This window comes from Austrofundulus limnaeus, unplaced genomic scaffold (assembly GCF_001266775.1).
Source record: "Austrofundulus limnaeus strain Quisiro unplaced genomic scaffold, Austrofundulus_limnaeus-1.0 Scaffold126, whole genome shotgun sequence".
Classification (NCBI taxonomy): Eukaryota; Metazoa; Chordata; class Actinopteri; order Cyprinodontiformes; family Rivulidae; genus Austrofundulus; species Austrofundulus limnaeus.
In genome coordinates this window covers 1,028,041-1,040,855 of record NW_013952528.1, presented here as the reverse complement: position 1 = coordinate 1,040,855, position 12,815 = coordinate 1,028,041, and the positions used below count along the sequence as shown (strand labels likewise).

General features: G+C 38.8%; 1 protein-coding gene across 2 annotated transcripts in view; it reads left to right on the top strand.

Annotated features, from left to right (window-relative positions):
- The first annotated feature begins 1,090 nt into the window (after window positions 1–1,090).
- The window catches only part of rnf152 (ring finger protein 152), a 50,358-nt gene continuing 38,633 nt past the window's right edge, over window positions 1,091–12,815 (top strand). For both annotated transcript variants that reach the window (XM_014015270.1, XM_014015265.1), the window contains exon 1: window positions 1,091–1,396. The gene's annotated coding sequence lies outside the window, so the exon portion shown is untranslated. The remainder of the gene's footprint in view (window positions 1,397–12,815) is intronic.

Genomic DNA, 12,815 nt, shown 5'->3' with positions numbered 1-12,815 from the left:
CATGTCATTAGCACCTCTAGTAATATATTTACTGAGAAAAATGTTGACGTGTTCAATTCTTTTTTTACCCGCTGTAACTAGTGTGGTAAAATACAGGCAGCTGCATTGCAATGATTGGATTTAGAAAAACATACAATGAATAAATATCTTTTMAATGGGTCAAATGTTCAAAATATAACCCTTTAACTTTTCTGAGTAGAAACAACAACTTACAATGAAGTTGAGCAGAGAATTCTTCAATTTTTGCTATTTTCCCTGCCGAGTCCRCCTAAGCTACTTTTATTAGCTGGGAAATCCCAATTTCCAAATACAGTCTGAAGTTTCCTCTTAAACAAGATCCACACTTTGTATTTTCCAGGGATATTAAGCAGGGTTTTTGAGTTGACACTTAATAAACACAGCCCGAATGCACGCCAACAATGACATTCCCCTGTCCCTTTGCATTTGCCCCAATCGCGTCATTGTGCGTGGTTTTGTACCTCCAAAATTTTGTGAAACCGCTCGCCATTCAAATAGTTTGTTTGTCCATCAAACCTTTGTTATACTTTTTACATTTCACAAATTATAAAGTGTACGGCCATGCATCCTTCCAGAGAACAGCACCAGCCAAGTATTAACACCTACACTGCATGTTCAGGTCAAAACTGTGACGATAACTKAGCCGTTAGCAAGACAAATTAAACCACATCTCTGAAACTGTTCCTGGTATCAAAATGATGAATCAAAAGGAAGCTGAAAATYTGTTTATTTTACTTTGACCAAATCTGATTCTAAACTTGATTTGACGTCATGGGTCATATTTACGCTTAGATTTGTTGAGTAAAAGATGTGTTTCTTTAGAATTACTGCWAGTGTTTTGTTTATGAGTGTGGACCTACATTTCAGATTTGCATATCAACCATCTGGAAAAATACTACAGTAGTTAAATGTTTTCAAACTGCTCCGTTTGACATAATCCTGATTAACAATATCATATGTTTGATTTTATACTTTGTGAAGGGTACCTTTAAAGGGTGTGTATATAAAAAAAGCCCCGAGCAGCTTTAGAATGGACAGTTTTTTCCCACCTTGCAGCGCAGTCAGAGCAGAGCGGAGCCGCCGGAGCGCAGCGGTCCTGCTGTCCGCTCCGAGCTGCGCACATCCCTGCCTGCTCCGCGTCTTTTCTGCAGCTCATTTTCATCTGTTTTCATACAACGGTTTGGACCGAGACAGGGCGCTTCAGCGGCTCTCCGAGGGAGTGGGAGGAGTGGAGAGAAGACACACCGAAGCAGCTCCACCGCCGCCCACTGAACGAGCCAAAGCGCACCGACAGCTCCACGAGCCTCCATCACCTCTGCTGCTGCTGCTGCTGCTGCTGCTGCTGCTGCTGCTGACACACCGAGGAGCTGACAACAAGGTGAGGCTGTTTCCCCTCATTTCATCTCATCCCCAGAGTAGAGTGACTGAAGAACACAGTGGAAACAAGTTATATCAGAGGGTTGTTTTGTTTTTGCATTTTGATTTTATATTTAAAAAAAAAAAGAGGCAGGATTGTGACTTTTGTTTGAGCTCAAACACAATAATACTGTAGCATATCTGCTTTTTAAATCTGGATTTTTGTTCCACCCATGATTTTCCATTATCAACACTTTGCCTCGCTCTGGTGTCTGGTTTCTTCTTCTTCAACCAGTTTGGTTTTAAATTCAGGCTCTTCTTCAAGTTGGAGATGTCATTAAAACCTAAAGAGCCTCCGCTCTGTCTCGGCTATGTTTTTAAAGATAAGAGTTGAAGTTGTGCCACAGGCCATCTCTGCTCCTCCTGATGCATATCTCAGGAGATTAAAGCCTGATCTATTAAAGCAGTTTGCCTGGAATGTAAATTTATCCTGCAGTCTCTTCTTCCTGAATGTGAAAAACCTTGTTTTTTTTTTTCTTTTTCATTTCGACTCCATCCAGCACTTATAAACTGACTTTAATTCTCAGCCAGTGTAACTGGTTGCAGGATTAGTGTGTTCTTGGAGTTCGAGCTACTTTGATTGCTTGTACTACAAGCAGTAAACCGTCGCTGCTTTGGGAGCACTTTTCCTGTTTGTGAAGCTGGAGCGACCGCCTGGATTTCTTTTGTGTCTCCAGGTGGAGCTGACAGTCAGCAGGTCACTGCCTCAGATGAAATGCTTTCAGGTTTTGTTGTGTTGTTTCGAAACACACCGACTTATTTGAAGATTGTGGTCGCGCTCGGGTCAACTGGCTTCAGTTCTGCTGGCAGAGATTCAGTTTCTGCTCAAACTGTTCTTCCTCCTCCCCGCTGCATAGATTTACAACAATCAAATCAAAATAAATGTAAAATGCAAAATATTTGAATTTAAAAAATGAAGTAGTAGAAAGGGCATTTAAATGAGCTGTCATAAAATTTGCTAATTTATTGTGTTTTTTATATTGAACAACAACATTCAACAGATACACTGTTTAGCAGCTTAATTAGTGAGTTAAAAACATTGAGATTAAAAGTCTAGATAAATTATTTCACAATATGATTGCTGCGAGTAGTTGTCAAAATGGGTGTCATCATTTACGCAAAATTGTCAGCTTCCATTTTTTTTTAGTTGACGCATTATCTTTATGAATTTGATTGTAATTTCTTAACACTGTTTTCCCCCATGTGGGTGTACGTGCTGTGAATCATCCCCTTTATTAAAAAAAAAAAAACACTGAGATCAAGATCTCTTTTCCAAGGGTGGCCTGGCTAAAAGGTCAGTAGCAAGTTTAAAGTGCATGGACATGGCACAATAATGATTTTTATTTATTTTTTTGAACAATGGTTAAAAAAGCACAAGTAGCTGTTAACAACGCAGACAACCTTTAAAATACAGGCAACAGGTAAAACAGACAATCGTTTAAAGACTAACAAAACGCTCMAAAAGTAAGAAAGCCTGACAGTTTCAGATCAACCTACAGGGAGTTCTGTGCTGAAACATCAGCAAAGCTAAAATCTCTTCTCACTAATTCTGTTCTGACTCAAGAAACTTTTGGATCAGGGGTGTCAAACTCATTTTCACTGAGGGCCATGAGCGTTATGGTGGCTCTCGAAGGGCCACTTCTAATGAACTTTGACGTTTCATGTTTAACTTTGACTAAACAGTGTTTTAACACGTCCTCTTTTAAACACTGATAAGAACTGTGTATGACTGACTAAATGTGAAAAAAATATAGAAATATTAGTAAAAGTAATACTAATAAAGTTTTACTTACTCATGAGTTTCTAGTGAGTAGCTAGTATGCATTATGACAGATTTAGTTTATGGTGGATGCTGACTTTAAAGCAGCTTATCTTACTTAAATCCAACAGCTCAACGGCAGGACAATTGCTATTATCTTTCACCTTTTTCATTTATTTTGTTGCATTGAATCATACGTTTAAAGTTTACCATTGACATAAGAAACAATTTTCATGTTACATAAAAAAAACTTTTTTTGGGGGGGGGGGCATGTTTGACACATGTTTTAGATGAACATCATATTTAGAGCACAAAGCATTATGGCTGTTAGTTTTTTGCAGAAAAGTACATCTTTCAATGTCATATGGAGTTACTCCTCAATCAACTATGGTGGCACCTGGGGTGGCCAATCAGTTTCCAGAGTGCCCCCCCCCACACACACACCCCCACCCCTCTGACTCCACCCCTTTTCAGGACATTCAGCTTTAAAGTCGGTAAGTGAGAGTGCAGTCAGGAGAGGAGAGATGTCCACTATGTCTGACACAAAGTTCTGTTCAGCGTTTTCGTCTGCAYGGTGCTCAGGAGCACATGTGAGGCACTGGTTTAATGACGTCAGCTTGGAGCAGGGCTGGCTCTATACAATTTGGCGGCCGARGCAAGATTTTAGGTGGCGCCCCTTGTGCAGTTTTCTAAATCTCATTGCCAGTTTACAAACATTTACATACCAAACTAAATAGTTTTGTCTTTGATATTATGTTTTATATTTAGAAATGAAATTGTCCAATTAAAATAGCTGACAATATAATTTATTTGAAACAGAATATCAGAAGTCTACCTCATACCTTCCAACATCTGCTGACAGCAACGAGGAACACCTGTTGATGTTAACGAGCAGCTGTGGACTGAAGCAGTTCTAGGAGGGGTCGAGGGGTATGATGGGTATGGGTACTCCTCTGGAAAAYTTTGTAAAAGATCTACTCAAAACTTTGCATTTTCCAGCCATTTGAGAACAACTTACCTTCATAAGCACATTCTGAATGCTAATCACATGTTAAGCTAACTGCTAATGCTAACTGTTGCAAAACCTATATCTCAGCTTGTGTTAGACATTGAAAACTTGAAATTAGTACAGCCGTAGACAACAACGTTCTTTAACAAAGTCTAAATGCTAAAAAATAATTCAAGATGGCCGCCTGAGCTAAGTTGAAATGGCAACAACTTGGCCATTAGGACATATTGGACTAAGGTTTGGAGGGGTGGTAGCTGAGAACGATCCCCATTCACATACTAAATCCAAACTGAAAAGCCAAAATGACTGCCATTTTGAAAATAAAAAGTAAAGTTGACTGTAACTCAGCCATTTTTTGACATATTATGCTAACATTTGGTGTGGTGGTAGCCAAGAACGATCCTCATCATATTTTGAATCCAGATCAAAAATCCAAGTTGGTTGCTATAGCTAAAAACTAAAATTGACCATAACTTGGCCAATTTTACCCATATTGACCTGAAATTTGGCATGTTGTTAGCCAAGAGAAACCTCTAAAAATAATCCTGGAGTAAGAGGCAAGCCCTTTCATAGTTTCTYCWKGAACTATTCTAGTTCAACTATACTCTGATAAAAAGTTGGGAAAAAAGTTTTTTTTTTTTTTCATTTTTCATCTGTTCTTCCATCTAGATGAACGGCACTTTGTCACAGGTCAGCCCTGGCTTGGAGTTTTCGATGTGTAGATTGTATTGTTTACTTTAACCTTGTGGATCAACCCTTTAACACAGCTGAGATGGTGGGTGGGCTGAAGCAGAAGCAACATGAGTCACCCACCCTATGTGTTTTTGTGTCAGTGGGAGGTTCTTTTGCATCATTTTTTTTAATGAAAATCATTTTTCCTCMAGTGATGTTAATTTGCATCCCTTTAATCCCATTTAAGATGGTGATCCAGGGTTCACTACATAGAACATTGCTGGAACTTTTGCAACTGCTGCTGTAGCTTTTAYGCTGCCAACGACACATCATCACCTTTTGCACACATGATTAGTTCAACTTTAGGTTCTGGCAATGGTGCATTCTGCAAAATGTTGCCTGCAGACAGTTTCTGGTCAAATATACATACAGAAGCTCCAGTATCTACAGTTAACTCTAGCACCTGGGATTTTCCTTGTGTTGCTTCATTATTCAGTTTGCATGTGATTTTATCACATGCTGCAGCCATCAGCTTAATATCATTCACACATAAAACTGCTAACTCAGGAACCTCTTCTCTCACTACAGTCACAAGTGATTTGCCGAACTTGGCAAAATGTGCCTTTTTCTTGCAGTTGTCGTGCTTTACGTTAGCAGCAGGTCACATTTGATAAATAGAAAGTGTTTATGTAATCCACATCTGATCAGTTATCTTGATTTTTATGACTTGCCTGTTTGTATTGAGCATGTGGTGGAGGTTCATGTTTGACCTGTTGCAGCTCCTTCCCTTCAAAAACTAGCATGTATGGCCTTATCGGCATGATTGAGACTGGATTTAGATGCCCAGTTAGCAATGTAAGACTTAAATGATAGATCACCATCAATAAAATGTCCAATGTACTGTACGTTAATTCCTGTCAACTCTGTCTGGGCTACAGTTTTAAAGTGTCATGATGAAAAAGCAGGGTCCACAGCTGTGACAGCATTGAAACAGCCTGATTCAAAAAGTTTTCAAAGCCTTAAGGCAGGAGTGTCCAATCCAGGCGCTGTAAGGCTACTATCCTGCAGGTTTTAGAGGTTCCTCTCCTACATAACACCTGATGTGAATGAATAGATGAATAACAGGCTTCTGCAGAACTTGAAGAGGTAATTCTATGATTGAATCAGATGTGTTTGGAGCAGGGAAACAAGTAAAACATGCAAAAGGACCAGGAAAATACAAACTGGCTTAAGGGGTTTAAAGAATAAGAGTACTTCAAGTTGAAAGGTTGTGTCTGCTGACATCACTGCCCCGCGCCGAAGGCTGTCCCACTTTGTTGGCTGCTTCTCATGCAGCCAACGAATGCAGCCCATAGAATCCCTAAAATGAAGGCTGCATCTGAAGCCGGGTTCACACCAAACGCGTTTTGAGCAGCAAAAATTAAAAAAAAATTTGCGGTTGTAATTCTGATACTTTTATCATTTGTATGGACATGTTTTTAAATATTATTTTTTCGTCATAAAAAACACGAAATAAACATGAACCTACAGCGGGTCAATTAGTTCTTCAAATGATACTTTTAAGTTAATTTTATAGTTTTRTGATATTAATAATGCTAATGTATTGATATTTTTCTAGTTTTGATTTACGTTTGCTTGTTTAGCGTCGTCACAGTTGCTAGGTGACAAGACGTACGCCGGGGTAAGGAGGGGAGGCTAGACCGTCCAAATTCACAGCCTCTTTTTTTCCGGTCTTCCCGGTCTACCAAGGACCCGGCCCGCCGAGACCGGGGAGTCTGGGTCCTCCGGAGGACCCGGCCTGTCGTTTTGGACACAGCCTACTTATGGGGTCGCTAGGCATCATGGGTAACTGCCTCTTTGAATAAGAGACCTCGCTCTCACAATAACTCAGATGATGCTGTTTACATCTCTGAGACGAAGGCGAACGTAAATGAAAAATAATTACTAACCATCTCGCCATCTTTGTACATGTCCTGCACTAACRTTGCTTATTTCTCCATCACTGACTTCCTCATATCACAGTTCCTCTTTTTGTAATCTATTGTTCACCTTTTCTAGAACCACAAAGAYTGTGCAAACTCTCTCTGCTTCTCCATCATCATTCTCAAATCAAACATGACATCGGTGGAGCTTTGTCTCACAGTGAAACAGCTGCTCACTGACCATCWTCACGTCTGTTCCTTATCTGCTTCTTTCGTCATAGTATGACTCATCAACTTTACTTCTCTCTGTATACTATAGCGCTGCACAAACCTTAATTTGATGTCTAATGTAAAGTTCAAGTTGAAAATATCAAAAATAATCGGATGTTTAATGTGGGGTGTTGTCCATCAGTWGGTATTTCTAACCTTTCTGATGAGTTCAGACCATCTCTTCATGTCCTCCACACATCATTTCCTCCTTTATTCTCTTTTGTTTTATGAAAGTGCAACTTCATTCTCTCCTTCATTAATTTGTCCTCTCCCAGGATGTCAGTGAGTTTGCGTCTACCTTCCCCCGTGCTTCATTTGYATCTTGGCTTCACACGGCTGCCCAAGTGTTTTCAGGGAGTCAGGTGGCTAATTGGTTCCCATCTGTTGGGAGAAAGCAGGCTTTACTGGATCATGGGTAATTTTTGTCAAGAGAGTGCAGAAAGAGATTTTTTTTTCTAAATTTTCTCCCCAAACTTTAAACAATTATTACGTTGGTTTTATCATTTTCTTGAAGCATTCTTCTCTTTTAATGTTTATTTATACACTTTTCACAAGAAAAGTAGTTGCTATTTTTATTAATGCCCCATAATAAAAAAGGTTTAGGTTCATATTTGCTAATTTTTATAATTTTTTTCCCTCTCTATCTGAGCATTTTCACTGTTGTTTTGAAGTTACGGTCCGTTCTTTCTTCTGTGACAATAGTTTCACAATCCTTATTTGCATCACAAGTTCCTCTTTGTGAAGATAAGGTTGAGAGGAGGAAGTGGTTTCATACACAGGCTCAGTAAACCAAAACAGGAAGCAACAAAAATTCAGACACTAGAATTAGAGACATATAAAAACACGAAAAGGGCTGTAATAGATGATTTGTTTTCCTTAAGYGGAGCTGTGTGGAGTAGCTTATATCAGTCAGTATCTTACCTGGAGTAGAAAGCAGTCAGAGGGCTCAGAGTTTGAAGAATCAGGGAGAAGGCAGAGAAAAAAAAAAGCTAACATTTGCCAGCATGACAGCTTAGTGATCAGTCACTGTTGCCTGACTGCAAGAAGGTTTTTGGTTTGAACCTCGGTGTGGTTGTGGGGTCTTTCTCTGTGGAGTTTGCACGTTCTCTRTGTGCTTGTGTGGGTTTTCTCCAGTTCCATCCCACAGATCAAAAACATGCATGCARTTTACCTTCGGGCCCAGGTATTAATTTGCAATTGCAATCTTAATGAGACTTTCCAGGTTAAATAAAGTTAAATAATCATCGCTGTCAAAAGCTTTATATATGTGTAAATAAACACTCATCACTGAGTACTGTATAAGTTTCCAGTGCCTGATTCAGGTCCTATGAACAAGTTCTTTTCATAGTCATTAATTACGATCTTAAATTGTTTTAAATTATGAAAATTTTCTCCTGAGCTATAACATTTAGTGTGAAGATTAACCAGATTTTCACCATCTGCATTTCACCATTCTTTGTTTTGTTTAGTTGTTTTTTTTGCCAGTGCATGTGTTGATTAGCAAAATATTTAATGAAACATTAAAGTTTAACGAAGGTTCAGAATGTAATCCTTAGATGTACATCTACACTAGGGGTGTAACAATACATCAGTCCAAATTGATGTATCAATTAAATCAAAGGTGTCAAACTCATTTTCACCGAGGGCCACATGAATGTTATGGAGGCTCTCGAAGGGCCAGTTGTAATTAAMCTTGATGTTTCATATTTAACTTTGACTAAACAGTGTTTTAACGTCCTTTTTTAAAAACAGAAAAGAACTAAGTGTACGAATGACTAAATCTGAAATAAATAATAAACAAATAATATTAAAATGAAAACTAATAGAGTTTTACTCACTGATAAATTTCGAGTGAGTAGCTACCATCTTGAATTCTTAACTCTCCCACTTTCTGACAGGGAATTCTCACAGATGATCAACATGCATTATAGGAGATGTAGTTTATGGTTGATGCTGACTTTAAAGCAGTTTATTTTGAGACATTAATACTGTGCTATCAAACTAAATTGCTCAGTTACTTAAAGCCAGCAGCTCAGGGGCAGGACAATTATTATCTTTCACCTTTTAAATTAGTTTATTTTGTTGCATTTAATCGTAAATTTAAAGTTTACCATCAATATAGAAAACAATATTCATATTAAGTAAAAAAAGAAAAAGAAAAAAAAAGTGGCCGGCGGGCAAGATGGGTGTCACCCACATTTGGCCTGCGGGCCTTGAGTTTGACACGTGAATTAAATGATCAATGATTCAGGTACATCAAGGCAAAACAAAAAGATTGGGCCTCTTGCAAGAACCGTTCATACGCACAGATTTGTTCTTAAATTGTGCGTACGAGTGATTTAGGAGAATTTGTATCATTCACCAATTTTTTCGTTTTTTTTTTCAGATACGAACAAAATTCACGAGTGGTCCAGACCTGTCGTATATTTTACGAGCAGTCAGTCTGCTGTTATCCAGACAGATTTTCTTCATTAATAACTTTATATTTCGTTAGTTTGAAGATATTTTGAGTTGAAAATAAATCACACTCCATAATTATGTTGAAAATAGGCCATTCTGTTTGAATTATAATTATAATTTTAAATGTAATAATGTAGACTAACAACATAAAACGGTTAAATTTAATTACATTGGCTATTAATGTTGTTGTATAGCACTACAATATTAATATGAAGTTAATTGAAGTTTGGAGACATTTTAAAATGCCTTTTTTTTTTCAGAAACGCATCCAACACTTACGGCGGGGGGAGTTTGGTGGTGGGGGTGGGTAGCGGTGTGCGACTGCTCCTCCTCTGAATAAATGAAAAAGASTAACACAGTTGTTTACACTTGAATTAAAAATATTTGACCAAAGGAAAACCGGAGTAGGACTAGAGAGAGATGAATATGATTTAGATTTATATTTCTGTGACTGTTTATACGATGCACAGGAGACATGACAATAACAGCACATTTTATTCCTTTAAGCAGCTCCTTTAATTCCACAGCGGACACTGCTAAAAAGGACATATTTTCTTTTCTCGATCTCAGAGAGCAGGACTTCAATCTCTGAACTCGTAAAGTTCTTCTTTTTACTTTTCGCTTTAATTTTCATGAATGGACACTTCCTGATATCTGAGGCAGGAAACATAGCCTTATATGGTGTTTTTGGGGTGGTAATTATGCTAATCTCCTCTCCGCGTGCATGAGAAGCTGGATACGAACAGAAATTCATCATGTTTATGCTCCTCATTTACACACTTTTCCTGAAGATAGAAGAGTTTGTTGAATCTGACGTGGCATGTTCGTACGAACCCTTTGTACGAACAAAAGTAAGAGAAATTTAGGATAAGAATACGAACATGTTCTTGCATGAGGCCCATTGATCCATTTTGCCATGTGCCCAATGTGGATCAATATCTAATTCTCATCTAACACAACCGATTATGYTAGATGGGCATACRATTGACTAAATATTGATTGCAGACTTGTGAATTGAACTGAATCAAAACATTGTATTGTCATCCAAAGAAATCAATGTAATATCGTATCGTGATATCAACTTCACCTATCCATCTATACTCCTCGGTCCTGCCCTGCCCACCTTCACTGGTTCCCTCATTGGTGTTGCCACTTCTCTCATCAGCCCCAGTCTTTAAAACATTTCAGTCTCCAATCCAGAAATCASTGGAGAATTATCAAACTGATAAATCYGACAACATTCTACTGCAGGTAAAATACTCACTGCTTGTAACTACTCCATGCACTCTTACTGTACATGGTATCTCTTCTACTGCTACCTGGAGACAATTTCCTACAGTAGCACATGAAGCTGTTCCCTCTCATCGACCTGTGGAACATTTGGTATCTCCAGAGGAGATAGTGTTTGGATCAAATCCGATCTGGTCCCCTCCATACAGTGCAAAYGTCGAAACGCTGTCAAAATATTATATTTAAACTCATTTCAACTCAGCAAGAGAACCAATTTCAAGCTCTTTTGGAGAGCTATCATACAACTGATGGGGTGCTGCTGCTGACCTTGCTGAAACTGCATATAGTGAGGAGAGCGAGTGAAAGAGAGCGCTACATTACGTGGATAAATTTAATTTGCCATATAAGAAAAAAAAATAAAAAAGAGGAGCAAAGATGTGAAGATGAGGTTTAAAGTGTCAATTGGGGGCTGAAGACAGAAGGAACTCGCTGTGTCAGACCTGCACAAATTGAGATGCTTTCAGCGAATAGCTCCCGTCAGTACAGGAAATATAAGAAGTTGTCGTTTTGACTCTCCTCATACCAAGGATTTGTGCAGCTATTAGGTGATAGTGCTGTGTTTCTCTTTCCTCCTTCCTCAGTTTCCATTTAGCCCCCTCTAATCTTAAATGACCTGTGTGCATATTTATAGATTCATCCATCCAACCACCATGACACAATTTAATGCTTTTGTTTTTGATGAATGCAGGAAACCTGTGACACGGAATTCTGAAGAAAAATCCAATCTAAATGAATCATCGTCTCTGCCGGTGTTCCCGTTGTTTCGTGTGCATCTCTGTTGATGATGGATGCCGTTATTTCCGCTTGCTGGATGGATTGTAAACAGTGACAAATGGCGAGGGCTAATCCGTCGTCTATTGTCACAGAAAAAATCATTTACCTTTTCTTCACAATCCATTAAGTGGAGGTGGGGGGAAACAAAAGTTGGACGTGCAGAGGTGGTGTTTGCTCTGATAACTGCGGACTTTATTCTAGATGGGATTTGTGTTCCTGCTAACAAATCTTAGGTTTAGTTTGCTAATTTTGTTTTGTTAGACATGCCTTTTGGTCTAAGAAGAATCAAAGGTTTGTGAGAATCTATGGCTGTCCTTTTTAAATCAATGATAAAYGATTCAATAAAAATCACAGATGATGCCCCTATTTAACATCATGAGTGGTTAAATAACCCATCAATAAATGTGTCATGGTGTTCTTTGACTGAACAAAGACTTTTCTGTGATATATATATATATATATATATATATAGTCTCAACCTAGATATGATTGATGAACAGAATCATTAATGGTTGATTGAAGGATGTGTGTCATTTAACACCAGGATTAGCATCATGATCCGTCTCGATCGGGGGGTCAGGATTTATGTCCAAGGTAGACTTGTAGAGTGATTGATGTTGGGTATTTTGGATGAATGAGCCCATCTAACATGAAGGTCCGCAGCACACAATTCTCTCATGTGAGATAATGGATGTACTGACAGAACCCCACAACACCCCCCCTGAGAGTCGTACACTAACCAACACATCTGCACTCCTCACCTTTCGACCGCTGATGAACAGCAATCATAAAACGAAGCATTCTCCGGATTTACACACAGCTTGGCCTCAGGTGTAACACATTTCAGCATATAGATTCAACCCGAACATTATCCAGGCACCTGAGCAATTTCTCTTGTATACAAACATCTGGGGCTTTCTGCTTTGTCTCGCACATGCTTTGGTTATTTATCAGAAACCTCACACAGTTAGTGGCAGCTGCTCCTCGTGAAGGCATCACTAGAAAACAGCACCTTGTCTGGAAGGGTATCATGGTGTTTTGGATGCAACTTGGTGCATTACTGTGTCACCCTGTGGTTCTGTTAGCAGCCTTTTCTTACCAGTTGGTGGTTGGGGGAAAACAGCCAAATCCAAACATAGGATCATGCAAGAACCCTTCGTACGAACAGATTTGTTCTTAAGTTGTGCGTACGAGTGATTTAGGAGAATTTGTGGCATTCACCAAT